Source organism: Antennarius striatus, chromosome 5, assembly GCF_040054535.1.
Source record: "Antennarius striatus isolate MH-2024 chromosome 5, ASM4005453v1, whole genome shotgun sequence".
Classification (NCBI taxonomy): domain Eukaryota; kingdom Metazoa; phylum Chordata; class Actinopteri; order Lophiiformes; family Antennariidae; genus Antennarius; species Antennarius striatus.
This window is the reverse complement of record NC_090780.1, coordinates 8,724,272-8,752,270: the sequence shown is the minus strand read 5'-3', so window position 1 is coordinate 8,752,270 and position 27,999 is coordinate 8,724,272. Positions and strand designations below refer to the sequence as shown.

Genomic DNA, 27,999 nt, shown 5'->3' with positions numbered 1-27,999 from the left:
CCCCAGAGTAAACCAGTAGGGATGCAGCTGCTCTTCTCTACCCACCTACTGAGGGGACAGACCTGGAATTATTACTGAATATCTACTGAATACTACAGGCAATCAACACTAAAGCAGGAAACACTGCTGCTTGATTGATTGCTGTTGAAAAAAACAACAACATTTGTCTTGAAAGACAATGCTTTTTTGAAGGTAGGACTGAAAATTAACGTAAAGTTAATTTGGCTGAAGATGACACTAACACGTTTTGACCACACTGTGAAAGTTGTCACACAAAGAAATGGTGTCCACTCACAAATATCAAGTGTGATATTACAAATAAGACAAGCACTAGACATAGTCATGCATTTATGACCCAGTGGGGCAGCGACCTTGTCACAGCATGATGGTGACAAATAAAGTGAAAATGTGAATATGCACTCTGCAGAAACCTGTCCTGGCTGCTAACAAGCTCCATGATGAAAAGAGAAGCAGCACAGGTAATTTAACCTGAATGGGTTCATCCAAACAAGCCTCCCATCAGTTTGAAGCAAAGTATGGAAAGGATGTAAAATCCATATTATATAGCTTATGTTCCACACTTTGTGTTTTAGAAACAAGCTCATAATGTAATGGGATAAGAAAGGCCAACACAATCAGCAAAAATGGAGGGATTTTTTGGACTTTTCCTCTCGATTTCAACCTTTTAAAAACATGCACAGTGGGCCCTCGCACATCAACATTCGCGACTTCACCTCATCGCGGATTTTTGGTAGGTAGTCACGTGATATAGTCACGTGATACTGTACGCGCGTTCTATTGGCTGACGGCATCCGGAAGTGTCGGCACACAAAGTACTTCCATTAGACACAAAAGTGCTTTAAACAATTGATAAGAGGGAAAAGGTGATACAGATCATGGTTTAATATGATTATGGGGAGGGCTTATAAATGTTTAAATTCCTGTAAATATTTTTTTTTAGTTTCATTTTTAATTTTATATACTTATTATGATCCCCGAAGGGAAATTAAGACAACACACTCTAGTATCTTTGTTAGTCAAACGCATGCATATATATATATATATATATATATATATATATGTGTGTGTGTGTGTGTGTGTGTGTGTGTGTGTGTGTTTGTGTGTATGTGTGTGTGTATGTATATATATATATGTATATATATGTGTATATATATGTACATATATATATATGTATATGTGTGTGTGTTTTAGTGTGTGCAGGCCCTGTAAAACACCAAACACATACAAGGGGGCCTGTAATCATGTAACGGGAGGTAGAGTGGCAGGCAGCTCCTTCTTGGTGTGCCCCAAATGAGCAACTTGTGAGTGAGACAGTAGCCTGCTCAAGGGCGCCTCGGCAGTGTTCCAGAGATGAGCTGACACCTCCCATTGTCAGCTCACACTCCAGGTGTTTTTTGGGCGGGAGCGGGAATCAAACTGTTGATCTAGAACATTGGACGACCCGCTCTACCGACCGCTCTACCACTGAGCCACTACGGCCCCAATGAGATAAATACTGTAGTTTGTCGCCAGAATTCATTCTTCGCATGTGGTTCCTGGAACGCAATAACTGTGAGTAACGAGGGCGCACTGTATAGCAAATTTCATCTTTGTTGGCGCTCTAGTAAACACAAGTGACAAACATTAGACAACTATATTTTATGGTTTTGGTTCTCCTGTGCATGGTTTGTGGTTGGTTTTGTGTTTTCCCCTTTTGTTTTTCCTGTCCTTCCAGGACCTGCAGGGCTGGTGTGTGGAGGAGGCGTGACAATGAGGCACACCGGGTCACAATCAACCCTCGTCAACCTCTCTATAAAGCTGGTCGTGATTGTCACTACACTGCCAGATAATTCAGTCCTGTTTGGTTAGCGCAATCCTGGCACTTTGGATCTTCGTTAGTAGTGATGTCTGAATGGTGTTCCATGGGGCTTTGAACCATTTGGGACAATTGTGCCAAAAACTGTTTCATTACTCTGCGCCCCATTCATTGGGAACTTGGACGCCCTCTTTGGCAGGGTGTCTACAATGCAACCACACAACGGTCAATGAGCCCAGAAAACAGTGCTCTGACATTTCCTGAATTGCATGTTTTCTGAATAAAACCGAAGATAATGCAGGGTTCAATAAAGCAATAAGAGATATAGATAGCATGTTCATGCATGTATATTTAATATAAATATATACATATGTGTTTGTGTGTGTGGGGGTTATGTGGGATGATTAGTGTCACTGGAAAAAAAAAACAAGGTGTATGTTGTGAGATACAAGTCGGGATTCCGAGACGTCATCACAGCAGCAGCATCGGCTTCATTCTCATGTCTGGCTTGGTAACATCTCATCATTGATGACGTGTTGTTAATGTACGTCAGGTGCTGGGATTAAAGCAAACACTTCACCTGCAAATTAAAAATGATGTGTGTGGTTTATTATTTTCTACTGTGTGAGCAACTGAGCCTGAAAATAAGTTTGTTAGAAATTAAAATCTACTTTGTTTATCCCCAATGGCTTCTGGACAGTTTTGCCCTTTATTAAAGGAAAAAAGGACAGCACTAGGGAGGGTCACATCTTTCTCTCTTCTACTCTTTCTTCTACTTCATCTCATCTTTCTACAAATCAGGTCCAATCAATGCTGGCAGTATCTGTGCATACCAGAGTGAACATGCATGTCAACCAGCTCCTCAAAATGTACACATGAAACCAGGGAAAAGCTCTCCAAGGCATTATATGTATGTGTGTTTATATGTATGACCAGGGAATCAGCGCATTGGCCAAGGAGGGACAATGGATCCATCATTAGTCATTTAGTATATATGTAGTGTGATAAGTAGGAAAAATGGAAACCAACAAGGCTCTGGGTTTTGAGTGAGAACTACATCTATTTATTATCAGCTGCAGAAGCACAGATAGAAACAGAGACTGTTAGCATACTTGCAAACCAATAATGCTGATGATCATAAATGCTGATGATGATAAATGCATAATTAGATATCCAGCTCCCTTACCTTGTTTATTGATTACCATTATAACACAAAAGGTTAGTCTGTCTTCCCTCCATACTATAGAACATTAGAGATGCTTGACACATAATTAATTTAGAGCTAATATATCAGGGTAAGATAGAGTGGATTCAAACTGCTGTTGCATTTTCCATCCTTTGCAGTGTTTTGTTCTTTTGAAAAAAATTGTAGAAAAGTAAGAATTTCATGAGTAATTAAATGCAGAATATTGATGCATCTCCTTGCACAGCATTTTTTCATTATCGACACACAGTATGTTTCCCATTATCATGTTAGTAATGCATGTGACTGGCCGTGAGGGCAGCCCTGGTGTTATATTCTGCTGGCATGCAGTTGCTTATATTTGAATTATAATGACACAGAAGAGTGTGACAGATTGAGATGTGGGAGGGAAATCAACAGTGACAAGAGTGGAAGAGAGAGGGAAATGTGGTTAACAAAAGACAAAAGTTAAAGATGGTGGAAAGTGGCAACAAGAGAAGCAGAAAACCACAGTAGGAGCCGAGGTGAGGGCAAGACAGAAGTGACATGCAACACTGAGCTGAGTCACTTCAAACAAAATTATATCCGCCCCTTATAAAGCCCAAGCACAGATTTGCTCTTGTAAAAATTTGACAATGTGGTGGTCTTGTGTCATATGCATTAATAGATAACACCATAACGGTAACACACACACACACACACACACACACACACACACACACACACACACACACACACACACACACACACACACACACACACACACACACACACACACACACACACTCACAGAGATACCATGTATCTGCATACAAACTTGCATTGCATCACCCTGTTAGCCCCACTACACACTCTCACCACTCTGTGCAATGGGCCATCAATCTATGTTTTCGTTCTGTTTATCTGTCTGTCTGTAGCTGACTAAAACGCTTCCCTGCTGTGCAATTCTTCTGCCACCCTGCCTACTTGCCAGTCTGTCTCCATATTGTTGGCGTGCTCATCATGGCTTGACAGTGAATAATGAGATGATCAAACACTCGAGGACAAAAGTTTAGATTTTGCAATCATGAACAGCTTTTTACCTTGGCTGCTAGAACACTTAATTAGACTTTGCGAACTCCGACACCATATGGGATCCAACCACATTAAAATATGAAACTCAACAGCCAGATGCTATGACCATCTGACCACCATACCGTAAAGTGTTACATAAATGCATGACCCAACTACTGAAAAAATCAGGAACCGACAAAAACGTTATTAATATAAAACCAATACAGGATCACAAAGCATCTTTTGTGTGTATGAGAAAAACTTTGGACACAATATGAATCAATCTGGAAAAAATAGATGGCTGCAAAATGATGAATTTATCTGGTTATACTATTGTACTGTCATTCTGTACTATTGAGTGCACCTGAATATAAGCTACATCAACTAAACTATAAAAGAAAAAAAACGTTGTATAAATATAAGCCGTACCTGTCTATAAGCCGAAGGTTTCGAGGTGTTGTAACATGAGATATTTACACAGAAAGATTTTTTGAATTTTTCATTTATTCCGAAGTGTCTGCAACAGGACAATAAAACAATGCTGCTGTATCCAACGTGTCACCATCAGTTCATTGATGCCAAGCTTAGATGCAGCAGCTCTATTTCCTATTTTGACAGCCAGATCGATTGCCTTTAACATAAAAGCTGCATCATATGGCTTTCATATGTCTGTTCAAAACAAAATCAAACTCCAGTAGCATCTTCCTTGCTGCATTGTCTCTTCCACCTGTATGTCTCACTTCTGCACTTCTAGATAGACAGACCACCCTCTGGAGGCTGTTAGCCCAGAAAAATATAGAGATTTGCTGCATTGTCTACAGTCCAGAAATTGCGGAAACCTGTTATATTACAAAAATGCCTGTAGTGTGTGAGTGTGTGTGAGCCTGTTTGCGTCTCTGTGGCTCCGTGGTGCACTGGCGTCACCCGCCTCATGCCCCTCGTCAACTGGGATAGGCTCCAGCTCCCCACGACCCGCTATATTTTTAGATAATGTGCTATTAAAATTAACATTTTTGTTTTATTCTATGAACTACTAAAAAAGATTCTCCCAAATTCCAAATAAAAAATATTTTCATTTAGACCATTTATTTAAAGAAAATGACAACTGGTCAAAATGCCCAAAGTAATGTTTTCAGACCTTAAATAATGCAAAACAAACTACCATTTTCACGTCAAAATTTGGTGTAATAACCCTGGTCTTCAGCCGCAGCACAGTCACATAAATCTTGGCATACTCTCCACCAGTCTTTCATTTTTCTGTTGGGTGACTTTATGCTATTACCAATAAAAAAATCAGGAGGCTTGTTTTGTTGGACGGCCGGTGACCAACCATGTTCCTCTTGCTCACATTCTAGAGGTTTTCAATGGAGTTTAAGTCTGGAGATTGGTCTAGTCATGACTGGGTTTTGACCAAATTGTTCTTCATTCACACCTTTATTGACCTAGACGTGAGGTGCGGAGAATTATCCTGCTCCACATCACAGAAAAAAGAAATCCTTAGCGTTGGTAACCATTGTTAGAGTATCTTGTACCTGGCTCGATTCATGTGCAAAGTACCCCTAGATCATCACGTTCCTCCACCATGTTTCACAGTGACAGTGAGGCATTTTGTCTTGTAGGTCTCTCCAGGTCTTGGTCTAATCATTAGTTGTCCGGGTGCTGGGCAAGGTTGAATATTAGACTCATCAGAGAAGATGATCTTACTGGCCCTGCTCAGACTGCAGGCATATCAGATTTATCTGATTATTAGGGATGACTGTTCACTTTTAAAAACAGGGCTTTGAACCGGAATTTTTTGCCAATCGTTTCGTTCCGAACAGAAACGGAATTATAACGTTTCCGGTTTTGTGTTCCTCCCTTAAACTGACGTTCCTGAACCGGTTAGAACAAAAAAGTTCCTGAACCGGTTAATAACGTTCCTTGTAAATATAAATATGTAGGTGCCGTATTTTGCACACCATACGACGCGCTTTAAAATTTCTCAAAAATCCACGCTGCGCCTTTTAATATTAAGCGTCTTATGTGTACACTGAGTTCCAAAATCTGTAAAAATATGTTTGTGTGATTTTAGTCAGCAATCCGCCAGATTGGCCATTGTAAACCGACATAGGACGTGTTACGTCACAACGTACGCCGGCAGCGATGGACCAATTAGAGAACATGACACGGTGCTATGTCCGGCACACCCCTGGTAGGTACCGGTATCAAGGTATGCCGGTACTGTACCGCAGGTATGCTGTTAACCACATTGTTGACGTCAGCGAAGAGACACGCTTACGACGCAACATGTAAACTCCAGGCTATCAGTTCCAGTTCATGTAAACAGACTGGGTGGCTTTTTTCACGCTTCGCCATCTCTCTTGATCTGTGACTCCATGCACGCCCACACCACCGCTTCTGTCAAACACCACGTCAAGCGGCTGAATTCGGAGCTTGCCATCATCCTGGAGGATTAAAGAAAGAACTCCAACCGCTGGACATCGGTGTAAACAGAGCCTTTAAAGTTAAACTGTGTGCGTCGTGGAGTGATGGATTAGAGATGGTGACACACGTTTACCAGGACTGGGGGCAGAGCCGAGCGAGTTACACCCCCACAAAAGTTGAGTGGATTGTGGATCCTGGACTAACGTGTCTGCTTCGACGTTTGTTCGATGTTTCCCAAAAACCGGCATCATTACCCGACAGCCACCCGGAAACCAGACGGTCAGCTATAGTGACATTGCTGAGATATTCAATGCAGACCGAAGATGAGGACTTCGAAGGATTTAGCACAGATTTATCAAAAAATAAAGAAATAAAAAAAGATTTAAAAAATAATGTTGGTGTATTTTTGAAATTTAGATACGTAGTACAATACCGTTATACCACAGTCACCTTTTTGCTTCCGTTAGCTAGCATGCTCCGAACAATAACGTGTGCCGTGTGTCCAGTTAAAGTACAGAAATAAACTCCGTTATCTAGACTGAGCCTCTTTGTACAATGAGCCGAATGGTGCGCAAAATATGGTAACTTAAGGACTTTTAAACTGGCAACTAAGGCAATTAGTTTATATACTATAGACTTTAATTACAGATATATCCCTACCCTACAGTAAACAGTACCACAGCACTACACCCCTGCTTTATGACAGTTATATCACTGTAGTTAAGGCTTATGCCTCCTACTTAGACACTACATGATATAAGACAAGAATAACTTCCACCATGTCATTTATTGCTGAACAACAGATCTTCATTGTGATTCTCCCATAGCTCAATATCACTACGTAGCGCTGGCAGTACGGGAACACACTGCTCTGAAAATGACTGCAGCCAATGAGTTAATGTCTAAATCATAAATTTTAAGATAGACCAACTGCAGTGTTTACCTGTTATGATTAAATGGTGACTGGGAAACTGTCTTATCTCAATAGTTGCTAATTGCTACTTCTCTCTGCTCTCATCCCGCGTCCAGTGAATGACAGGAAGTGAAACATGAAGTCAAATATTTTTTTCAAGAACAAAAAAAACGGTCTGTCCATAGCTGATACGAAACTATATCGAATGTGGTTTTAATCAGTCCTGCAAAAATCAGATTGCATGTGGCAAGGGACTGTTCAGACTACAAACGAGATATGCAACATCAATCTGGATGGGCTAAAAATCAGATATAGGCGACTAGTCTGAACAAGGCCACTGTAGTTCTCATTGGTCCAATCCCTATGGCCGTTTGCAAACCTCAGGTCCCGTCCACAAGATGAGAGAATTTTTGAAAATGCAACTTTTCTGTTGCATTTATGCCTTCCGTCCACACGACAACGCAGATATCCGGAACGAAAACACAACTTTTTAAAAACGCTGGCCAAGGTGGATTTTTGTTAAAAACTCTGGGTCTGCGTTGTCGTGTGGACGGCGTATCCCCGGGACTTTTTAAAAACGCTGACGTCTTGCCTGCGACGAAAACCGCTGTGACGTCATATATAGCCGTCTTCGAAAACGCACTGGTGCGTTTACGTGTGGACGGAGATTTTTTTAAAAACGCTGTCGTGTGGACGCGAATCGTTTTCCATGCGTTTTTAAAAAGTTGCGTTTTTTTAAAAATCCGTCATCGTGTGGACGGGGCCTCAGTTTATGTCACAACGAGCAGGATTAGAACCCAACTGCAGGACACGGGTGGAGAAGCTTTCATCCATGGTTTAATGCAAAAAATAAAATTTCAGACACAGGCAAGGAGCAAATGAAGAGGCAGACAGAGGTACAAACCGATCTGGCACAGACCCAAGACAGAACCCGGCTTAAAAAGCCTCAGAGTAAGCAGACTGATCAAGTCTGGTGTCGAGACAAGCAATAGCAGTGGCTCCACCCAGTTCCACCCTGGCTCTACCCAGTTCGGCTTCTCCTCCTGCCCCACCCCAGCACAGCAGAGCACCAATAACGAACCGTGACAGCTTAGCACTTTGTTGCTTCTCATTTTCTATCATCTTTTTAAAAGTTTGTCGACATCATCTGATGGAGAGATATACAAGATGAGTTGACAACCATCCTGCTCTGTGAATTGTTGTTTTCACCCTCTGCTGGTCGGCATCTTTGTTGTCCGCCGTCTCTGCTGATTGATATCATTCTTCTGAACCCTGTCTTAGAAATACTGGAAACAACTCACTGTATCCCAGTGCCAGTAAAGTCAGAATTGAACCCATTCTTTTATTCACTCAAAATGTTTATTTTCTCATTCTGGCATATTGAATAGATACTTTTTATTCCAATTATATTTGAGGTACTACTGGAACTGGGGTTTTTTTTGTTTTTTTGTTTGGTTTTCTGGGCATTTTTTGCCATCCAGCTGGCAGCTTATGAACTTTCGGAGATACAAGCAAATGCACACCCCCATATCCGACTATTGTACTGCAGTTTTCCTTTCTGCCACAACGCCTGCCGAGCAGCACTGCTGCGTTTGTGCATCTCCAATTCTCAACTCCCCATCTTTTTCTTGTATGTTGTTGTCTGCGAGCATCTGAGCGCTTCAGGCCTCATACCCTCTGGCTGTTGTTCGGTGCACTTAAATAAAAATGGTCGAGATTTCCTTAAATTGTCTTCTCCGAACGGATTAAATTATAAGGAGCAATATCTTACGTAATACGTAAGTATTTTAATATGATTATATGTCACTAGCGGGAACCCGTAGAAATTCCACGATAAAACAATAAACATATGAAAAGACTAAATAACTACCTTGTTCTATGGGGCTAACGCTACACTGCTAACTTGGAGAGCTTCATCTAAACAACAGCCAACTGATGCTAGCCGAGATTTTTTTTTTTTTTTTTTGCTTTTGCTGCAACACATCGTGATACACGATGATGTCATGTATGCTAGCGCATGATCCTTCTAGATTACTACCTGAGTTGAAGTTGAAGTTTTTGATGATGTAACTTTCCAGAGTTGGATACATCCTGTTTCGAGGTTCGGACACCCGGAATAACCAGCAAGACGTTCATTACAGTGCCGACGCCCTCGTGACCTCCGTTGAGTCTGTAATCTGGCGGAGAGACTTTTCAAAATCATCCGTACAGATTGAGATCACAGTAGGGATTCAGCTTGTCTTCATCGGAGGAGCATTAATAAACTCAGTAGGGTCTGCATCAGAAAAACTCAACTGGACGGTCTGATTATATTTCTTTGTTGTTATGGCCATAGATTGGTGGTTGATTGCGTACATAAGGTTGGAAGGAAACTTAAACTTGCAAAGCTTTGATTTCATCCTTTTCAGTTGAGTTTTGCCCATTTTTTTGACGATGGTATGACAGCAATTAGAAAAGTTTTCACCCCCTGCTGTTCGCAAAAAGACGGATGTCGCAAATATAAGAGTTTCCTTTTTGGCCATAGCAGTTATTATCTACCTCACATTCCTTGGCTCTGGCTAAGTAGTACTTCTCTTTTTGTGATGCAATCCTTTCACTCAGAATATGTTGCTGTTTTCTGTGTCGTTCCTGCTGTTTGGACTCAAAAAATGCTCAAAAACATGAAAATTGTTGGAACAGTTCAGACACTGTAAAATTATGTCAACTGGGAAGTCCATGTACAGTTATTTCTTTTTCTAACATAGCAGAAACCTTGCGCCATATTGTTCACATGATTCCTTCTGGCAGATGCACCGTGATTGGTTGGGTGCTATGTTTGTTTAGGTGCTTGATTGACAGGTAGTCACACGCTGACAGCGTTAGACTTTCAAGCGAGCTTATTTAAATATATAGGTGGGGAGATTATTCCTATTTATTGTACTGAAACATGGTAATATATGCATTTAACGGTTTTCTAGTGATTTTAAGAGACCAATATTTGTGGTGGACAGACAGTTGAGTGAAATGATGTAAACCTGATTATTAATTTTGTGTGTATTTTTTTGAAAACTGACGTTTAATCGAGAATGACTTAAATTGACACAATTTGTACCTGTACTTTATTTCATTATGTGTCGTTTTTATGTCCTGATATTGTTTCTGGTAAGTCTTAGGGAATAGTAGTAGAGTAGTTAGAGTAGAGTAGTAGCGGCATTTAAATAACCTTAAATAGTGATCATACATTGATATTTAATAAAAAACAATTTACAAACAATTCAACTTATGAACAATGTTTGAAAACATATTGTGCTTGTATGTTACAGACTACCTTTATTTGGAAATCCCCTAATTAATCATTCATTCATTCATTCATTCATTCTTTCATCTTTTTGAAAACAAGCAGATTGTAATCATCTCGTCTACATCCGCTTATCCGATATACAGGTCACTGATCTGCTAGAGCCAATCCAATCTGGCAATGGGAGACATTTGGGTACACCCTGAATGAGATGGCAGCTCATCTCAGGGTGACAGACAACAACACACAGCCTTTTTACCAGAGTTGCATAAAAGTATGTTCAAAATCCAGTACATTTATTGTCACAATTAATGGTTTTTTATCGAAAATGTTACATTTTTAGTTATTGCATAGCAGCAGTACTCAATTGTGCAGTACTCATACTATTACAGTGTTGTTCCTGGAAAAGTGTACCACACTCTAGCAGCCTCAATCAATATTTCTAAAAATGTGATGGAAGCATAGGCAGTACACTCAGTTACTGTAAAAGATGTCACCCCCTCTTCAATATCGATATGTTTCATTAGTTGTATTTTAAGTTACTCCGCTTGAGCTTCATTTTTGAGGATGTAGCTTTATTTAACAGCATCCTGATAACACCATAATCACCATCTATTCATTTTGAGGAGAGCCTTTTTTGTATTAATTACTCTACCGGGTCTCTTCTCAAATATGTGATAATTAGATACAAATTATGAAACAGTGTCTTTGCACTGGCATGCAGTGCGTGATTTCTGTCTGTGAAGGCACACACTCTTTGCTGGTGTTTGTCACAAAATGTCCTTGGTACAGTAAGGATCTCTGCCCACTGCACCACCGGGAGCAGCACCGGCATAGAGCTCCCCCTGGCTGTGATAAAACATAATGCAACAGACTTGACTGCATTTCTATGCAACTGCTGCTCCATCCTTTATTTGACAACGCATTCTGATTTCATGACAAGAGGAGTTTAATTTAAAATGCTCAGGCATTCACATAATGATTTCCAAATAACATGAACACCACTGAGGACAGAAATGAGAAATATGAGTTCCACATAAATTGCTTTTAAAATGTTACATCTGAATAGTACTTACTGTGTACTTGATGTTGCAAGTTGGAAAGCAAATATCACAAAACTGAAACCCAACTCAGTAACTCAATAGAATCTCTTTTTGTGTGAACATATGTCAGATATTTCATGCACCACACTGCCAGTTTCTGAAATACTGTACAAATCATGAGGGAAATAAAACAACAAAATATCAGCTACGCAGCAGAAGCGGTTGAACAATGCTCAGGGAATCCTCAAACACATGCAGAAAGACATTAAACAGCAGCTGCAATGCAATACTGCAGTGCATTATCCGAAGACACTTCAACTGACATTGTCTCTGAGGTGAGCTGTTACATAACAACCACTTAGAGAGCCTCCTTTCAGCCATCATCAGTGCTCTGTAATTGGGTTGAAAGCAGCTGTCATGCTAACTAAGCGCAGCAAAAGGTTATTTTGGAAACAAAAGCAGCAGTTTAAAACTGACTGCAGCTCCACCTTGCATTAGGCTGAGAAGAGGATAAAGTGGAGAGAAAGGAACGAATGAAGGCAAGTGTAGGAAGAGACGAGGACAAATACATATGTGTGTGCTCAGTCGATGTTGGTTTAAAGACAGCAAAAGGATTTGGAAGAACAGTGAAGTGACCCTGATGGCTGCAGGGCTAACTATGTGTCACTGCGGAGTGAAGTGAGAGCCTGAGAACTGGTGATTATATGCTGTATCTTGGGATAGAGGACAGGGCACTGAATGAGATATGCCTATCCTTTACATCAGTTACAAAACAGATCTATCCTTCTGTAATGAGTATCAGTAGTGCCTCCATAATAGTGTTAATTTGTGCCACTGTGGGCAATTCATCCTAACTCTCCTACTTACTTTCACCGTCATCCCCTGATTTTCTGACTCTGCAGCACATGAGTCTACTCTGGCTTTGTGAACAGACATCAACATCCTCTCACCTTCACCCAGCCTTAAATGTAACTGTCTTGTCACTCTTTCTAGATCATTTATTCATTGTCTGATAGTTTTCAACACACTAACATATTTTTATACAGTCTCTGTTGGTGTTATAAGGAGCTTTGCTGTATTCACAGCCACCTGAATACCTTGTTTCAGTTGTACTGAGTGAGCAAATGACAAGCAATGTTGCTTACATTGCTGAACCGTGCAGAAAGATAGGATGTAGAGTTTAATCCTGCCTGGAGCAATGATGTGGATGAAGAGTAACAACTGTGACCAAATAAATACTGGTATTTTAATGCTGTAAGCGATGATCCTACAAAAGAGGAGCTTTTTCTAATTAATTTTCCAATCAAATTGGACTGCTGGACCAACCACAGACCTAAGTACACATATGCAAAAAAGAAAAATGGCTAGTCAATTTAAATACAATGTATTCAGTGTGAAAGACTAGCATCCAGAACATCAGCAGAGAAACAAAAAGTTGGGAAGGGAAATTCTTTAATATGGCATCAATATGGTGATGTAAGATGGCAGCATTATTTTATTTTCCTGTTACAGGTACTGTTCAGAAAAAAGGTATTAAAATTTTAAAAAATGTTTAAAAAAATTTAAAAAATATCTGTAGATACCAGTTTTACGTAGCTGGGAATTAAGGTTACACACAAACAAGATCATTTATTTAAAGCTAATTTTTCTCCACTTTTATCAAAATTTAAAGCAGATTGTGAGCAATGGTCACTACTGAAACTGTCGTTAATGGCACGCGTTAATTGTATAAAAATGAATGTTCTTCCCCGTTTTCTTTATCTCTTCAAGTGTCTCCCAGCTTTTCTTACTAGCTCTTTCTTTAAACAAATAGATTCTCTCATTTCAGACTTCCTGTGGGATAAGAAAACTCCCCTTTTGTCCAGGAAGTATTTACAATGGCCAAAGCAATTAGGGGGGACACACATTAGCTCAGGGACACTCTTTACTGTCTCAAACTTGAGAATATTAGAATGTCACTACGGGGGTCCAAGGATAAATTTCTAAAAATATGGAGGCCCTTGTTTCAGCTAATAGAAAAAAGCAATTTTTCTTTTGTCCCAGGCTAGTTTTATTTATTCATATATATATATATTTTTTATTTTTTTTTAAAAAGTCCCTCTCACCCTTGTGGGGTGATATCTGTGTGTCATCCTCAAGCTCGGGTCCTCTACCAGAGGCCTGGGAGTCTGAGGGTTCTGCGCAGTATCTTAGCTGTTCCTAGGACTGCGCTGTTCTGGACTGAGGCTTCAGATGTTGTTCCAGGAATCTGCTGGAGCCACTCTTCCAGTTTGGGGGTCACTGCCCCAAGTGCTCCTACTACCACGGGGACCACATTAACCTTAACCTTCCACATCTGTTCCAGCTGTTCTTTCAACCCTTGATATTTCTCAATCTTTTCGTGTTCCTTCTTCCTGATGTTGGCATCAGCTGGAATCGTCACATCTATCACCACTGCTCTCTTCTGCTCTTTGTCCATCACCACTATGTCCGGTTTGTTAGCCAGTAGCTGTTTGTCGGTCTGGAAGCTGAAGTCCCACAGGATCTTAGCCTTGCCGTTCTCAACCACTTTCGGTGGTATGTCCCATTGGGATTTGGGTAATTCTAGTCCATACCGGGTACAGATGTTCCTGTACACTATCACAGCTACTTGGTTGTGCCTTTCCATGTATGCTGAGCTGGCGAGCATCTTACACCCTGCTACCACATGCTGGACTGACTCTGGGGCTTCTTTACATAGCCTGCACCTTGGGTCAGATCTACTGTGGTAGATATTGGCCTCTATTGCCTTTGTACTTAGGGCCTGTTCTTGTGCTGCCATGATCAGTGCCTCTGTGCTGTCTGTCAGTCCAGCTTTATTCAGCCATTGGTAGGTCTTTTTGATATCAGCCACTTCCTCTATCTGACGGTGGTACATGCCGTGTAGGGGCTTGTCCCTCTATGTTGTCTCCTCCTCCTCCTCTTCCTCCTCAGGCTTCTGCTGTCTAAGGCATTCACTGAGCAGTTCATCTGTTGGGGCCATCTTCCTGATGTACTCTTGGATTTTTGATGTCTCATCCTGAACAGTGGCCCTGATGCTCACTCACTATATTCATATATATATATATTCATTCATTTTCCAACCCGCTTAACCCGCCAACGCAGGTCGCGGGGTAGCCAGTGCCTATCCTGGCAGTCTCAGGGCGTGAGGCGGGGGACACTCCGGGCACGACGCCAGTGTACCGCGGAGCCACATAGAAACAAACAACCAACCATTCACACACACACACACACTCCTACGGTCAATTTGGGACCGGCCAATCAACCTGAAGCGCATGCTTTTGGAGGTGGGAGGAAGCCGGAGAACCCGGAGAAAACCCACGCAGACACCCAATTTGTTTTTCCCCAATATATACCTATTTACTTCTGGTTTGTCTGGTTTGTATCGGGCATTGCATCGAGTGTACCTTATTTTGTTCTATTGTACCTGTGTTAATATATTTATTTTTTTTATTTATTTGTATATGTTGTAACATGAATGGATGGAGGTTGTCTGTTTGGAAGTGAGTTGAGGGTTTTTGTTGTTGTCCTTTATTCTGTTTTTTCTTTGTTTTTTCTTATTTTTCTTTTCTTTTTCCTTTTTTTATTTTTACAGGATTGCACAACATAGTTTATGTTTTACACTGTGAATGATTTGTATAATTGTGCGACTCCTGAAGAAAACCTGATAAATAAAGTTTTGAAAGAAAAAATATATTTCTGTGTACCATATGTCTGTGTAAATATCAGATGTGACATCTCCTTGACACTTGCAATTTATAGATTGGCCTATGTACAAAATTGCTTTTGTTTTCCTTTAAAATTTATTTGATGAGGCTTAGATTGAGTGCGCTCAATAGTCCAGAAATCATGGTATGTTTTAGTCTATCATAAACATTGAATTCATATTTTTCTTCAGGATTTTTATTCTTTTAAATCTCTAGAGCCCAGGCTGTTTCAGTATTTTACAACTCACCTACTCACACACCTGACAGCTCCGCCCACCTCATCAGCTCATTCCATTTGCTTGCTCAGTAAGCTGCTGCTCAGCAATAAAGCCTCTATTTCTTGCCCATTTCCTGTACCTAAGACGCCATACCCAAGTGGAGCTAAGGACTACTGAAGACCCTTGAAAGACTTGTCCTTGAGCACTTCCAGCCGCTGGAAGTCCAACCACACTTGGATCCCCAGCAATTCACCCAACAGCTCCGTGTTGGAGTAGAGGATGCCATCATCTAACTGTTGAAATGTGTTTACTCTCACCTGGACAAGTCAGGAGCACTGTCAGAGTCATGTTTTTTGACTTGTTCAGTGCCTTCAAAAACACCCAGCCAACTCTTCTTAATGAGAAGTTGACAGCTTTGCAGTTCAACCATTCTCCAATGTCCTCGATTGTTGACTACCTCACTTCAAGATGACAGTATGTGTGCCTGCAATGATGTTTATCTAACAGTGCAGTCAGCAACACTGGATCTGCACAATGGAATGATCGCTGTCCGTTTCTCTTTACTTATTACACCACAAATATTAGCTACTGCACTAAACTTCAAAACTTCTCTGACCACACAGCAGTGGTTGGATGAATGAGTGAGCGTGATGAGACAGAGTACAGGGCTTTTGTGGACATCGCTGTCATGCAGAGTGGGTAAAACCACATCAAACTTAATGTGACAAAGACAAAGGAACTATGGTGGACTGAAGGAGGCTGAAGGGGCAGGTAACGCATTTCTCAATTTGGAGGGACAATTTGGATATTGTAAAAGTCTACAACTACTTGGGGGTCCACATCAAAAATTAATGAAATGGGAGGGAAGCACACAGATCCCCTCTTGATCTCTTCTCCCTGTAACCTCACTCTTCCACTTGGGTCCCTCTCATTCACACACATGTACTGTCTTACTGCGGCTAACCTTCATTCCTCTCCTTTCCAGGAAAAACCTCCACCTCTCTGGCTTCTCCTCCACCTGTTCCCTGTTCTCACTTCAGATCACAATGTAATCTACAAACATCATAGTCCATGGAGCTTCCTGTCTGACCTCGTCTGTCAGCCTGTCCATCACCATAGCGAACAAGAAGGGGCTCAGAGCTGATGCCTGATCCAGTCCCACCTCCACCTTGAACTCCTGTCACACCTACAGCACACCTCACCACTGTCTTACAGTCCTCATACATGTCCTCCTCCTCCATTCCTCAGGCATCTTCTAACTATCTAAGATCCTTAGAATCCCAGTCAGAAACTCTACTGCCACCTCTCCTAGACACTTCCAAACCTCTACAGCTATATCATCAGGACCGACTGCCTTCCCACTCTTCATCCTCTTCAATGCCCTCCTCACTTCATCCTGACTAATCTTTTATATGTCCTGGTTCACAACAGCCACCTCTTCTAGTCTTTGTTCTCTCTTATTTTCCTCATTCATCAACTCTTCAAAGTACTCTTTCCATCTTCCCATCAAACTACTGGCACCTGCCAATACACTTCCATCCCTATCCTTAATCACTTTAACCTGCTGCATGCCCTTCCCATGTTTGTCGCTCTATTTTTGCCAACCTGTATAGATCAGTCTCACCATCCTTACTGTCCAACCTAGCATACAAGTTATCATAAGCCCCTTGTTTGGCCTTTGCTACCTCCACTTTCACCTTACGCTGCATCTCCCTGTACTCCTGTCTACTCTCCTCAGTCCTCTCAGTCTCCCACTTCTTAGCTAACCTCTTTCTTTGTATACATTCCTGTACCTCCTCATTCAACCACCAAGTCTCGTTATCTACTTTCATTCCAGATGACACACCAGGCACCCCCCCACCTGTCTCCCTGATCAAATTAGCTGTAGTTGTCCAGTCATCTGGAAGCTCTTCCTGACCACCCAGAGCCTGTCTTAACTCCATCCTAAAAGTCATGCAACAATCTTCCTTTTTCAGCTTCCACCATTTCGTCTTGTGCTCTGTCTTTGCCCTGTTCATCTTCCTCACCACCAGAGTCATCCTACACACCACCATCCTATGCTGTTTGGCTACACTATCGCCTACCACTACTCTGCAGTCACTGATCTCCTTCCGATTACACCGTCTACACAAGATGTAGTCTACCTGTGTGCTCCTACCACCACTTTTATAGGTCACCCTATGTTCCTGCTTCTTCTGGAAGAAAGTATTCAGTATAGCCATTTCCATCCTTTTTGCAAAGTCTACTACCATCTGTCCTTCTGTGTTCCTCTCCTGGATACCAAACCTACCCATCCCCTCCTCATCACCTCTGTTTCCTGCACCAAAATGTCCATTGAAGTCTGCACCAATGACAACTCTCTCACTTCTAGGTATGCTCTGCATCACTTCATCAAAGTCCAGCCAGAATTTCTCCTTCTCCTCCAGCTCACATCCTACCTGTGGAGCATACCCACTAACAACATTGAGCATCACACCTTCAATTTCTAGCTTCAGACTCATCACTCTATCTGACACTCATTTTACCTCCAGGACATTCCTAACAAACTCCTTCTTCAAGATAACTCCTACTTCATTTCTTTTCCTACCTACACCATGATAGAACAACTTGAACCCTGCTCCTAAACTTCTAGCCTTGCTACATTTCCACCTGGTCTCCTGGACACACAGTATGTCTACCTTCCTTCTCTGCATCATGTCAACCAACTTTCTACCTTTTCCTGTTATAGTTCCAACATTCAACGTCCCTACTCTCAGTCCTATACTCTTGGCATTCCTCTTCTCTCTCTTCCTACGAACACACTTTCCTCCTTTCCTTCTTCATCAGTAGTCCAATTTTCCACCGGCACCCTGTAGGTGAACAGCACTGATGGTGGCCATTGTTAACCCAGGCCTCAACCAATCCGGTATGGAAGTCATAGGTTTGATTCGCATGTCTGATTTGGCAAATTTGGTTCAGCATCAGGATGACCCTTCCTAAATACACTACTGAGTACCATAGGAAATCTTTCCTGCCTGTGCCCATCAAACTGTACAACTCTTGACCCTAACAGTGAGGAAGAGAAGGAATGAAATCACACACAGAAATTCTGTCACCTTTATCTTTAATCTGTTCTTTGGGACAGATATGATCAGGTGATTGGCTGACCTCAGTGTTTGCACAAGTACATGGATATGAAGCAAATCTCTTAAATATTGAGGCACCAGTCCACGTGGAGATTTAAAAACCAAAAGTAAAATATCAAAGTCAATTCTAATAGACACAAGAAGCCAATAGAGTGAGGCCAGTACAAGAGCGAATATAAAGGCAAGCTTATCAAAGTTTTGGGATAAATTTGACATATGGTAAAGGTTTACATATGGACTGAGACTCTACATGTGACACTGATGTTTCTACATATCAAGTGACATGCTAGTTTGTTTAGATTGTCACAGATTTTATATAAAATTGAATTTCAGACGAGGCTCTTGACCAATTTCTATTGTTGAAATACGAAAACAGTGCAAGAGCAGTAATCTTCCTTCTGTAAATGTCACAACAAAGAAATGCGGCCTGCACCATTCCACACATTTCTGTGTAGAATTAAACAAGTATATATTCTCCGGTCACATCCAGAAGGATTTATTGAAGGATTGCACACAAATGATTGATACTACTTATATAATAAGTTAAAGCAATCATCAGAAGCTCTCTATTGCAGTCAGGAACCAGAATGCAAGATACAAGTTCTCACAGAAGTTCACTTGTGTGGGACTAACTGGGACTTCACAGTCAAACAACATCTGAGCTAACAAAAGAAGATTGTTTTGTCATTTCAAGAAATAGAATAAAAAGATTTCTATTTTAAGATGTGTTTTTTTGAGCCCCCAGGTGCTACTGCACGAATGTGCCATCACATTAAAATAGATTCAAAAAACTGAATTGCACACTTACAAAGTCATCAATGGCGCTGTCCAATACCCTTGAGGAAAAGTCTAATGTAGGGGCCACACATGTGGTAAACAGTCAAAAAAGATCACTATGCACTTTCTCAGCTCTAACATCTTCATCTCCTAAATGTCAAAAAAGGACATTATGAAAGTTAACAGCTGTCTGATATTTTTTTCTGATTCTACTCTCCTGACATTTGTCAGCAGTTCTATTTTCAGATTTGATATCACACAAATTAAGTACATGTAATCTTCTTTTACTTTCGCCTTTTCCCTTCAGGGATCGCCACAGCGAATCAGTTGCCTCCATGTAACCCTGTCTACTGCATCCTCTCGTCTCACACCAACTACCTTCATGTCCTCTTTCACTACATCCATAAACCTCCTCTTTGGTCTTCCTCTATACCTCCTGCCTGGCATTTCAAAACTCAGAATCCTTCTGCCAATATATTTACTATCTCTCCTCTGGACATGTCCAAACTATCTCAGTCTGGCCTCTCTGACTTTATCTCCAAAAACCTCTAACATGTGCTGTCCCTCTGATGTACTCATTCCTGATCCTATCCTTCCTGGTCACTCCCAAAGAGAATCTCAGCTTCTTCGTCTCTGCTACCTCCAGCTCTGTCTCCTGTCTTTTCCTCAGTGACTGTCTCTAGACCAAAACCACATCGCTGGTCTCACAACAGGTTCGTACACCTTTCCTTTCATTTAAGCTGAAACTCTTCTATAACACATCACACCTGACACTTTTCTCCACCCGTACCATCCTACCTGTACACGCTTCTTCACCTCTTTTCCACACTCTCCATTGCTCTGGACTGTTAACCCTAAGTACTTTAAATCCTCCACCTTCTTGATCTCTTCTCCCTGTAACCACACTCTTCCACTTGGGTCCCTCTCATTCACACACACATGTACTCCGTCTTACTGCGGCTAACCTTCATTCCTCTCCTCTCCAGGACAAACCTCCACCTCTGTAGCTTCTCCTCCACCTGTTCCCTGCTCTTACTGCAGATCAAAATGTCATCTGCAAACATCATAGTCCACGAAGATTCCTGTCTAACCTCGTCTGTCAGCCTTTCCATCACCATAGCGAACAAGAAGGGGCTCAGAGCTGATCCCTGGTGCAGTCCCACCTCCACCTTGAACTCCTCTGTCACACCTACAGCACACTTCATCACTGTCTTACAGTGCTCATACATGTTGTGCACTACTCTAACATACTTCTCTGCCACTCCAGACTTCCTCATACAATACCACAGTTCCTCTCTGGGCATCCTGTCATAAGCTTTCTCCAGATTTACTAAAACACAATGCAGCTCCCTCTGGCCTTCTCTGTACTTCTCTATCAACACTCTCAAAGCAAATGCTGCATCTGCAGTACTATTTTTTGGCATGAAACCATACTGCTGCTCACAAAAAAACTCACTTCTGCCCTTAGTCTAGCTTCAACTACTCTTTCCCATAACTTCATTGCTCATCAGCTTTATTTCTCTGTAGGTGCCACAACTCTGCACATCTCCCTTGTTCTTACAATGGTCACCAACACACTTCTCCATTCCTCAGGCATCTTCTCACTATCTAAGATCCTGTTGAACAACTCAGTCAGAAACTCTACTGCCACCTCTCCTAGACACTTCCATACCCCACAGGTATATCATCAGGACCGAGCGCCTTTCCACTCTTCATTCTCTTCAATGCCCTCCTCACTTCATCCTGACTAATCTTTTATATGTCCTGGTTCACAACAGCCACCTCTTCTAGTCTTTGTTCTCTCTTATTTTCCTCATTCATCAACTCTTCAAAGTACTCTTTCCATCTTCCCATCACACTACTGCCATCTGCCAATACACTTCCATCCCTATCCTTAATCACTTTAACCTGCTGCATGCCCTTCCCATGTCTGTCGCTCTATTTTTGCCAACCTGTATAGATCAGTCTCACCATCCTTACTGTCCAACCTAGCATACAAGTTATCAAAAGCCCTTTGTTTGGCCTTTGCTACCTCCACTTTCACCTTACGCTACATCTCCCTGTACTCCTGTCTACTCTCCTCAGTCCTCTCAGTCTCCCACTTCTTAGCTAACCTCTTTCTTTGTATACACTCCTGTACCTCCTCATTCCACCACCAAGTTTTCTTATCTACTTTCTTTCCAGATGACACACCAAGTACTCTCCTACCTGTCTCCCTGATCACATTAGCTGTAGTTGTCCACTCGTCTTGAAGCACCTCCTGACCACCCAGAGCCTCTCAACTCCTTCCTAAAAGTCATGCAACACTCGTCCTTTTTAAGCTTCCACCATTTTGTCCTCTGCTCTGCCTTTGCCCTCTTCATTTTCCTCAAAACAAACCACCATCATTTTCGTCCTACACACCACCATCCTACAGTATACTGTTTGGCTACACTCTCGCCTACCACTACTTTCCAATTTCTGATCTCCTTCAGATTACACCGTCTACACAAGATGTAGTCTACCTGTGTGCTACTATCTCCACTCTTATAGATCACCCTATGTTCCTGCTTCTTCTGGAAGAGAGTATTCAGTGTAGCCATTTCCTTTTTTGTTTTGCACAGTCAACCACCATCTGTGCTGCAATCCTCTACTGAATACCAAATCTGCCCATCACCTCCTCATCACCTCTGTTTCCTGCACCAACATGTCCATTGAAGTCTGCACCAATGACAGCTCTCTCACTTCTTGGTATGCTCTGCATCACTTCAACAAAGTCCAACCACATTTTTTCTTTCTCTAGCTCACATCCTACCTCTGGAGAATACCCACTAACAACATAGAAGATCACACCTTTGATTTCTAGCTTCAGACTCATCACTGACACTCTTCTTACCTCCATGACATTCCAAACAAACTTCTTCTTCAAGATAACTCCTACTCCATTTCTCTTCCTATCTACACCATGATAGAACAACTTGAACCCTGCTCCTTTTCCTGTCATAGTTCCAACATTCAACGTCCCTACTCTCAGTCCTATACTCTTGATGTTCCTCTTCTCTCTCTTCCTACAAACACACGTTCCTCCTCCCCTTCTTCGTCCAACAGTAGTCCAATTGCCACCTGCACTCTGTGGGTGAACAGCACAGATGGCGGTCATTGTAAACCTGGGCCTCAGCCAATCTGGTATGGAAGTAATAGATTTGATTTGCATGTTTGATATGGCAAAAGTTTTACATTGGATGCCCTACCTGACACAACCCTCTGTATTTATCTGGGCTTGGGACGGGCACAATAAGACACTGGATTGTGCCCTCTTGCAGCTAAATTAAATTATGAACATGGAATCAAGCTGTAAAAATGTAATGTTTGAAGTAGTATTTATGTTCACATGTGAACTCTAAAGGAGTTAGGGCCTATTTAGAGAAACACCTTCAGCGACAGACTGCTGTCACACAGCGCCTCCACAGAGAGGCTGAGTTCCTCCTTTGTGCCCCGTGGCATCAGGGGGTACAATGACTCTCTTAGGAGTAGAAGAAGAAGAAGAAGTACACTTTATTAATCCCCGGAGGGAAATTACACAGTCACTCAGGTATATTTTTATATGGTCTTTGTGTTAGTTTTTAACGGCAGTCAGTGTATACACAGGCCCCGTGAAACACAACACACAGGGGGGCCTGTAAGCATGCAGTTAACGTTAGTACACACATCAAACATCACACATAGGGAGGCAGAGTGACGGGCAGCGGCTTCAGGAACGCGCCCCAATTGAGCAGCTTGTAGGGGGGACGGTGCCTTGCTCAAGGGCACCTCGGCAGTGGCTGGGAGGTGAGCTGACACCTCCCACCCTCAGCTCACACTCCTGGCGGGAGCGGGATTCGATCCACCCATGGTTGGGGCGATCTGTCTACAGGACATCTGCTCTACCGCTGAGCCACTGCCGCGCCTGGCTAGTGGTGGGGAGGTGGCGAGGTCAGCACGCGGTTAAATGGATTTAATTTAATTTAATTTTATACTGTTTATATTTTAATTTTGTAATGTTTATACTTTAATTTTTTTAGTATATGTACTGTTGCTACATGTGTCTGTTAGTGTAGTGTATGTCTTGTGGTATGTTCTGTTTTGTTTTGTTTTCCTGGTGTTTGGCTGAGCAGTGAATATGTTCAATTTCCTCCGGGATTATGAAAGTATCTATCTATCTATCTATCTATCTATCTATCTATCTATCTATCTATCTATCTATCTATCTATCTATCTATCTATCTATCTATCTATCTATCTATCTATCTATCTATCTATCTATCTATCTATCTATCTATCTATCTTTAAAAATCCCTATTATCAATCATAAAACACAAAATATGTCAAAATATACCTCATTAATTGAAACATTCATATCAGCTGATTGCTGTAACATCAATTATTTCAGACCAATGGCCACTATTTTGCTTTTTTTGCTCATTTTGTTTCCACTGAGCATAAAGGACTAACTTCCTCGATGGTAGCTACACAGAATCTTGCCCCTGTAATCTATTGTATTTACAGAATTGTTTTAATAGAAAAATCACTGATTCATACCCAGGAGAAAAAGACAGATGCTGGTGTTCATGTTTTAACCCAAAAACAAGACAACTGGCATATAACCCAGAGAGATCCAGGAGCTTTGAGCACAGCTGTACTAGTTTAGCATTGGCCGCAATATTCATGCAGTCAATCATGCAATCCAGCTTTTTAGAGAATACACGTAGGTGCCAACAAAAGACTCGTCAGCCATTTTAAATCACAAGAAGACTTTTGTCTCATTTTTACCCTGGATTTGCACCAAATGCACTGGAACAAGGACTGAGTGAGCACAGGGACACACAGCCATGTGTGTGTATACTGTTTGTCTTCATTAAGTATCGCCCGAAGTAAGTATCGTCCGAACATTAACTTGATCTAACATTGCTTAACATTACCTAATATTTAACAATACATTACATTATCTATCATCCACAAAGCATTTCCTACATTTAGGTGATAAATATGTCCTTAAATTTATCATTCTTAACTTATGAGGTCTTGTCTTTTCCTAATTGGGACTACAATCTAACTTTGTTAACAACATTTAGTCTATGCCTGTGCTGTTAAGGTCAATAGGTCTCTTTTATTTTTTATTATGTTTTAATTATCAATCAAATATTATATGTTCAAAAGTAAGTTGTTTTTTGTCATTATGGCAATAGATGGTGCACAGCAACAGCGTTACACTTTATAAACTACTGACAAGCTTAAAGGTTTTAATGATTAAATATATTTTAGTTGTGTCTGTATCCTTTACATCTACACATCATGATGTCACTGAATATCATTTTTGGCCGATGAGACTGACATAACATTTCTCCTTTATGTTGACATTAGGAAAAAGCCCGTCTCACCCATGTTGCAATGGATTGTGATTAATTTCTGACTGAAGTCTGCACCCTAAGTGGATTCTATGGATGTCTGCACATACTCTGCTTAAGGCCTGTTGTGAACTGGCTGGAATGGAGGTTTGGTCAGCCCTCAGCAGTTTCCTACAGTCATTGAGTTTGCAAGAATGGTGAAATGTGAAAATCTGGATTCAGACTCAGTTAGCACGTCAGCAACTATTAGCTTGTTTCCACAAAGTGTAGAAAACAGGTGATTGCAAGTTTACACACATTTATATCAAACATTACATGTAAAATGGGCCTTTTATTAAGATAAAACAAAATTGGAATGCGCAAAATATGGAATCAAGACAAATTCATGACTTTTTTTTTTCCTAACCATTACAAAAAGGGGGGGGGGCACATATAAATATGAACTTGATATCTTGTATTTTTTTTATTGGTGGTGATTAGTTTTGCAACAGCTAATAGTTCAGCTGATAGTTCAGCCTGAAGTCACTCAATGTACAGCCACATCTGCTGGGCCAGTTTATATTGTATATATATGCAGTGAAGGCTTTAAAATAAATGAATAAATGGTCACAAGTCTAATCAATGTTATCATTGCTTATACTGACAGATATTACTGCAGCATGCAAACTGACCAAATTTATATATTGCATATCTCCCTGTTCTTGAGAAATAACCAAAATACTGTTTTTGTAGATCACACAGCTTACCTATGAAGCCTGGGAAGGGCCATGAATACAAAAATAATTAAATGCATAAATTATATGAAGTGTTGAAACACACATGCACAAAATAGTAAAATGCACCCTGTTATTAGTGAACAGCTTTCTGCCGGACAAAAGGTTTTGGTGCTGTTGATCCATGCTAAGGCTCGTAATACTAATTTGCTTGTGCTATTTACTAATATACTGTATATGCATATACATTGACATTTTATTTTTAAATCCATTTCTTGAGAATATTAACTACTAACTTTTTCTTTAATCCATGTCTCCACCTGGATTCTGTACATATTAATATTTTGAACATGAAATGTCATCCTGTTTATCATTTTTATCTTCATAGAATGTTGGGTAATAGAATGTTGGCTCTTCATAGAAGCAACCTAATCCAATCTAATCTAATAAGCAATCTAATCTTAAAATGCTCCTTTGAAAAGTGCCATGAGGTAACTTCTGTTTTTGTTGATTTCTAACTTGACTGATACGTTATGGCAATAAAACATGTTTATTCATAAAAAAAAATCATTCTGCGTCATGCAGACACATTTGTCACCATAGCGATACAGACAGAAATCTCCAAGGACTATGATGTTTGCAGATGACATTGTAATCTGTAGCGAGAGCAGGGAACAAGTGGAGGAGAAACTAGAGAGGTGAAGGAAAGTAGATAAGGAGACTTGGTGGTGGAATAGGAGGTACAGGAATGTGTACAGAGGAAGAGGTTAGCTAAGACTAAGTGGGACACTGAGAGGACTGAGAAGAGTAGACAGGAGTTCAGGGAGATGCAGCATAAGGTGAAGGTAGAGGTAGCAAAGGCCAAACAAGGGGCTTATGATGACTTGTATGCTAGGTTGGAAAGTAAGGAGGGGGAGACTGATCTAAACAGGTTGGCCTGTCAGAGAGATAGAGATGGGAAGGACGTGCAGCAGGTTAGGGTGGTTAAGGTTAGGGGAAGTGTATTGAGAAATCCAAGTGGGGTGATGGGTATTTTGAAGAGTTGATGAACAACGAAAACAAGAGAGAACAAAGACTAGAAGAGGTGCTGTTGTGAACCAGAAAGTAGCGAAGATTACTCAGGATGAAGTGAGGGGGGCATTGAAGAGGATGAAAACTGGAAAGGCGCTCGGTCCTGATGATATACCTGTGGAGGTATAGAATTGTCTAGGTGAAGTAGCAGTAGAGTTTCTGACTGGGTTGTTCAACAGGATCTTAGATAGTGAGAAGATGCCTTTGGAATGGAGGAGAAGTGTGCTGGTGCCCATTTTTAAGAACAAGTAAGATGTGCAGAGTTGTGGCACCTACAGAGGAATAAAGCTGATGAGCAATGAAATTATGGGAAAGAGTAGTTGGAGCTAGACTAAGGGCAAAAGAGAGTATTTGTGAGCAGTATGGGTTCATGCCAAAAAAGAGTACTACAGATTCAGCATTTGCTTTAAGGGTGTTGATAGAGAAGTACAGAGAAGGCCAGAGGGAGCTTCATTGTGTTTTTGTAGATCTGGACAAAGCTTATGACAGGGCGCCCAGAGAGGACTATGGTATTGTATGAGGAAATCTGGAGTGGCAGAGAAGAATGTTAGGGCGGTGCAGGACATGTATGAAAATGACAGACAAGGTTAGACAGGAATCTCCATGGACTATGATGTTTGCAGATGACATTGTGATCTTTAGTGAGAACAGGGAACAGGTGGAGGAGAAGCTAAAGAGGTGGAGTTTTTTCCTGGAAAGGAGAGGAATGAAGGTTTGCCGCAGTAAGACAGAGTACATGTGTGTGAATGAGAGGGGCCCACGTGGCAGTGAGGTTACAGAGAGAAGAGATCAAGAAGGTGGAGTATTTAAAGTACTTAGGGTCAACAGTCAAAAAAAGTGAAAAGAGGTGAAGAAGCGTGTACCGGCAGGACGGAACGGGTGGAGAAAAGTGTCAGGTGCGACGTGTGATAGAAGAGTTTCAGCTAAAATGAAAGGAAAGGTGTACAAAACTGTGGTGAGAGCAGCAATGTTGTTTGGTCTAGAGACAGTGTCACTGAGGAAAAGACAGGAGGCAGAGCTGGAGGTAGTAGAGATGAAGATGCTGAGGTTCTCTCTGGGAGTGACCAGGAAGGATAGGATCAGGAATGACTACATCAGAGGGACAGAACATGTTAAAGGTTTTGGAGATAAAGTTCGAGAGGCCAGACTGAGATGGTTTGGACATGTCCAGAGAAGAGGATGCTGAGTTTTGAACTGCCAGGCAGGAGGCCTAGAGGAAGACCAAAGAGGAGGTTTATGGATGTCATGAAAGAGGACTTGAAGGTAGTTGGTGTGAGAAAAGAAGATGCAGAAGACAG

General features: G+C 41.3%; 1 protein-coding gene across 4 annotated transcripts in view; it reads right to left on the bottom strand.

Annotated features, from left to right (window-relative positions):
* Positions 1 to 27,999, bottom strand: part of atp2b2 (ATPase plasma membrane Ca2+ transporting 2) — a 145,647-nt gene that overhangs the window by 85,268 nt on the left and 32,380 nt on the right. The window lies entirely within an intron of this gene.